Raw genomic sequence first — 6000 nt, forward strand, 5'->3', positions numbered from 1 at the left:
TGTCGGTTAGGGAGGCGCAGCAGGGACCAGCAAATAGTGTGATTTTAGGTTTGGCTGAGAAAACAACTTTGGATGCTGTGTATGAGCGTTGTCAGTGCAACTGATAGAATGTTCAGTTTCACTGTAGCCCGATATTCCCGATCTCTCTGGAAAGGCAGATCTGGAGATATTTTAATCGTTCAGATCTAATATCGTCATATCGCCCACCCCTACTGGCTACGTCAATGTAGCGTTTTGCCTATTTGGAAAAAAAAAAAATTTTATTTCATATAGCACCTATTGTAGTTATGTGTACTGGTAGCCATTTTTGTTTGTCATCTCTGGTAAGACTTATTTTTGTTTGGTCACTGTAGCACTTGGCCTATTTGTAAAAATAAAAGAATAATTTTAAATAGCACCTGTTGTAGTTATATTTATGTACTGGTAACTTTGTTTCATGGTAATTACGTGCTGTTAATGGTGTATGTTGGGGGGTGATGCGTCATGGGGGCGGATGATCGGGTGATTAGTTGACTAATCGACTGAAATTCTTGTTATAAATCGACCACTAAAAAATGAAAATGCCCATCCCTATTAAAAACTGTGTTTTTATGCTACTGTACCCTGCCCTTTCAAGCTTTAATTAATTAAACTATGAAACTATATCGGTCAGAATTTTAAATTTAAAATATAAATAAATAATAAAAACTGCCATACTGGCAAGCTGACCTGTCCTTTTTATCAACAATTTCCTCACTGTCTGCACTCAATTTTTCACTCCATTGCTGTTTCTGTTGTTGTGTCACATATTGATGGTGCAGCGAACTACACCTGTTAAATGACTGGCTGTTTGCGTGTCACTGTAGCACGCTCCATTATCAAGGGATATGATAGGCTGTTAATGAGCCAGGAGGGAACACGCTTGGGGTTTGTTCATGCAAGCGAACTTGCGTATTTGTTATGTGCTTTCCTGGTGGTTTGCATTTAATTCATTTAAGTGAAACTATCGAACATTCTATCAAACAATTTTCTTATTGCTATTGATGAAGTGTATATCGCTATTCTTTTTCGCCCAGGCCTATTAGAAACATTTGTAACATCACAAATTTGGTCTCAAAACCACCAATACCAAATACTCCGGAGGGCAAGATGGCGCGTAGAGAGTGTGTTTTTCGCTCTCTCAGGTATTTTGAGGGTTTTGTGGTTAAACAACTAATGCAATTTTAAATATTATAAGGCAACGCAGAAGGGACACATTACGTTGAGCTGGAACAAACTTGAATGGGAAAAAGAAGAGGCAGAAAACTTTGGTCCACGACCACAATGGAGGAAGCTGATGGCGTTACACCAGACATGCCACACAAGCCTGGGGCTTGCAACAACCCTGTAGCCATGCAGGATTTGAATGAACTTTGCGGACAATAGTTAATAGAAGATGTTGACTTGAGTGAAGCTAGCCCAGACTTCCATTCTTATGATCTCGCGATTCCACTCCCAGAATGCCCTCTGAAACCTCAACGAAAAAGTGACCTGACAGCAGAAAATGCTGATATACTAGAAGCAATCCGTGCGCTGAAAAACATGATGAGACTTTCCGGAAAATCTCTGCCATAGAAAAACAATGGAGTCAACTTCAAAACAGATGGAGATGCTAACCTTGACAGTCCAGCAGCTTACTTTGGACGTCAATCAACAGAAACAAACGCTGGAAGGCATGAAGCGAGTTCATAAATTACAAGTAGAAAATAGACTCTGAAGGCAGATATTGCTGGCTGTCAGCGTTATGGCGAAGGTGGTCCTGAAGATTCATGGCGTGAGGGAGGAAGATGGAGAAGACATCAGGAGCAGGATCATTGATATCCTATGGTAAATGGCTCCCAAAATTTGTGACAGTCTGAAGGAGAGGTCGACATCGTCCATCACATCAGGAAATGACGACAAGATGGCTCAAGTAGGTCTGTTTGCAATCGGCGTCTGCGATGCTGTCTGGAAGGAGCGAAGGCTCAAAGTTTCTTCTTGACAACAAACTAAGGATTACAGAAGCACTGTCCCTGGAGGATAAAGCAGCAAGAGAGAAGCTTTGGCCCTTAGTGAAGAAAGCCAGGAAGAGGGGAAGAAAGCTTCTTTCTGTGGCCCTTTTGTCTTCATAAATGGAAAAAGGATTGACTGCTCAGAGGTAACATAAGTACTCAGAGTAAAAACTCAGCTGAGAAGTGTCATGGCAAGCTCATCAATGCTCATAAGAGATGTTTTTTCAAGTAGGCTGTTTTACAGAAGCTCAAGTGCACCTTATCGACTTGGTTAACTAGAAATGAAGCCAAAGTTTTATTTGTGAACATTTTTATTTATTTATCTTCAAGTGGAACTGTATGAGGCTATTCCTGGAATTCGCAGACATGAGAAAGTGAAAAGAAAATACTCCTTTTCAAGTGCGACCATGAGACATTATTGCGACGAAAGATTCACTCATCGATAAATCCTTTTTTTTTCAAAAAAGACTATATGAAACTAACCTGAGGCTATACTCATGGATAATTAGATGTATATACAAGCAGAGCTATATGTGTCTAACTCATTGTCGATATTTATAAGCAAAATTCTATTTTCTTCTGTTCTATACAAATGCAATAATATATTTTTCTTTCATTTAGCCTATTTATTGCCTTATTCTTTCTCTTTTGCTTTTTCTTTTTTTTCTTATTACATAGTGGTAGTGGAAATAATCAAACTCAAAATTTTATTCCATTCAAGCTGTCGCTTCATCGGTGATATTATGTTTGTTGCCGGAGCTATCTCTACTGAAGTAGGCTATATCTTAATTTTACTTTAATCACAGAGTAGCCAATGTTTTAACCTTTGGGACGGGTGAAACTTACTGCATCCCTGTCAGCATATTTAGTTGTAAAACCCTTTTTCCCTAGTAGGCTATTTCATAGCTTCTGCCTAGATTAACACCTTAATTTTTTTTATTTTGAATCCACAATATTAGGGCTATAGAACCCCTTCTCTGTCACCTATGTGTTATGCCAGTTCAAATGGTTGTTCATCACCACCTCATTCTCGGTGGAATTCTTCAGGTTTACAAGTAACCTCTTTTCTTAAGTCTTTTTTTCTGTGGATTTTGCATTTAATTCTCTTAATGTCAGTCTTTAAAACTAGAAATGCCCGAGGTAAAATTCACCCCTTTCTGTTTTTTAAGTGTATGTAACTCTGTTTCAATTAAAAAATCATGTCTCCCAGTCCTTGACATTTCCTAAAATTGAGTTAAGTACCCCCTAAGTAAGAAAGTTATAGATAAAAACAGAAAAAGTATGAGGCATTTATAGCCTACCTAAAAGCGCCAGGGTAAAATTTAAACCCCCTATAGAAAGCATTTTTTCCCCGCGTATAACCATAAGCATTTATTTTCGCCGGTTTGTGTTTCATACTCATTGGAATGGCAGGTATGCCATCCGCAAGTTTGCCTTTGGCGGGGGCATGCCCATACCTATACAGCACCCAAGTTTGGCACTTTTCAGGGTTCCCCACAGAAATAACAACAACAGCCAAAAGACACTCAGCCCTTAAAAACAATTAAATTCTGTACATTCTGACTCCATTTCAACAGACAGATTTCATAAATAACTTCAAATGTCACACAATAAAGCCCCAAACTAAGGGATTTGCGTTTTCTCCTTCTTTTTCTTCCTTTTTTTCTTCTTCTTCTTCTTCTTCTCATTCTTATTTTCCTGCCCCATCCCACTAACAACATGTCTCCCCATTGGACATTTCACTGACACCAGCCAAATCTTACTACGCCCAATCAAAAACCCCATACCCGCAAAAACCCCTACCTTTTACTCTGAAAATTTTCCCGTTTTTAAAAAACTGCCCCCTTTGGTGTGGCAAGGTTACAGTCTTGAGAACACGGGGGCGAGGTTTAAGCCCCGTAGGAACACTTTTTTTTAAAAAAAGGGGTACCATGGGATTTTCACATTTTCCCCGGTTTTTTGGCATTTGCACAAGAGGATTGAAAAAAACACAATGAGTAAAGTATTAAATATGTCCGTTCTGTATTTTGGAGAAATATGTGTTTTTAAATTTTTTGCCTATTTTAAAAGGTTGAAAGTTCTCAACTTGGTGCCCTGAACACAGTAACACCCCCCTTTTAACCCAAAAACCATTAACCCAGCCCATAGTTTTGGCCCCTGCTTTCGGGCAAGCAATGCAAATTTTACAAAAGTTAGGTCACTTTAAAATTTGAGTGCCCTTTAAGGACTATTAGATTATTTTGGTTTTATTAATTTGCAGTAGGCTAACGTTTTAACTAGGTGTTCGCTTTTATAAAGGAAGTTATCGATAATTAGCTAGCTGTTTTCTTTTATGAGGACGTTTTAGTTTTGTTTTTTTCTTAAATTTGCAGATGGGAAAAATTTTTGGATATAATAAGTTTTCTTAGCTATCTATCGAACTGATATACCGCAGAGCTTGTGAAAAGTCTCCAAAAAAAGCGCTTTTCATGGGGGTAGCTTTGGGAACGGGGCAGGTTGTCAACATGGAATGCAGTTTTCCCTTACCAGCCCGGGGGGGGTTTGGGTGAAATTTATAGTGGGAAATTTTGGTTAGAAAATACGTTTTTAAGTAATTTAAAAACTGAATAAAAAAAATAGCAATTTTTTTTGTTTTTGCCTAAAGACAACTGGGAAGTTCCGTCAATCACCATGTTACTCCTTTAACCTGCTTCGACCCTCACTAATAATTGTCTACAATTTTGCTTTTAGACCATATCTACGCGTTCACGTTCAGTTATTAACCGGCTACAATATTGCAAAGCCATATGGATTCAAACGGGAGCTCGTCTGTGCTTACTGGCCTGTGTTCTTCTTTAAAACCACCGGCAGGTTGCTAATGATATTCATGCATTGCATAGCTATGCATGGTGCTGCACTAACGAAGTCACAGACTGGTAAACCTCCTTTTAAGGCTTGATCCCGCCTCGCCCTCAGGCAGATCATTTCCTCTTTACACTAACTTTTTTACGCTTATTTGCTTTGCCAAAACTCACTCACGGCCACCCATATGCATTCCATGACGGCAAATGTATTCCTTTTATTAACAAGTTACACCAGTTCACCACGTGCCATTTGTACTAACTATATTTCTTCACTGGCTACCGTACAAAACCTTCTTATCAGCAAACGCACGTTTCTACATTCATGTTACCTCGCCCTGTTCTCTATCTAGCCACATACAAACAATTACTACTATGTACCTCGTTCTGCAAGTCCGCATTAAAACATTTCATTTAAAATCATGATTCACTCATAAATATAACTACTAGCACTGAACATGAGAAAAACACATTAGTGCAATAGATTGCACACGTTATTTAACCCTCCACTTCGACAATAAGTTTAATACAGAATTTATATATACCGTTGATAAGGAAACAACAGCCCTCATGGTCACTTCATTACTTCGCACTATAGTCTGTGATCATGTCAACCATCACCTACTGCCCATTCTGCTAAAAACATATTGTTTCAACTACCCAATTTTATCATTTGCCTAATTTATCTCACACTGTTGTATTTTCTCATAGCAAAGCCTGCTGGGACATATGTTCTGCTCCTATTCTCCACTATCAACTTTCGGTTCTAGCTTAACAAAACAGCAAAGAGGTTCCTACCTGCAGATAAGCCCATCAAAATGCCTTATAAAACCTTACAAACACTAAAAGTGCATTTTCACGAAATAACAGACAACGGAGCAGGACGAAGGGTACACAAGTTGCCGACCTAGGCAGCTCTAATTCTACGGGCTTGCTGATTCTTTTTTTCAATCAAGGCTCGTTGGATGCCGTCAAACCGTGAGTAGCCTACATACACTGGCCATATTTTACCTTTTGACGTTTTTTCAACACAAAAAGCCAATTCCAAATAAAACATACACCTCAATAATCTTCTTCCTAAAAAAACCGAATTTTTTTAAAAATTTTTTCCCAAAACAATGCTACCCAATTTTCCTCAATTCTTTCAAGTC

Source organism: Anguilla rostrata, chromosome 6 (assembly GCF_018555375.3).
Source record: "Anguilla rostrata isolate EN2019 chromosome 6, ASM1855537v3, whole genome shotgun sequence".
NCBI classification, from domain to species: domain Eukaryota; kingdom Metazoa; phylum Chordata; class Actinopteri; order Anguilliformes; family Anguillidae; genus Anguilla; species Anguilla rostrata.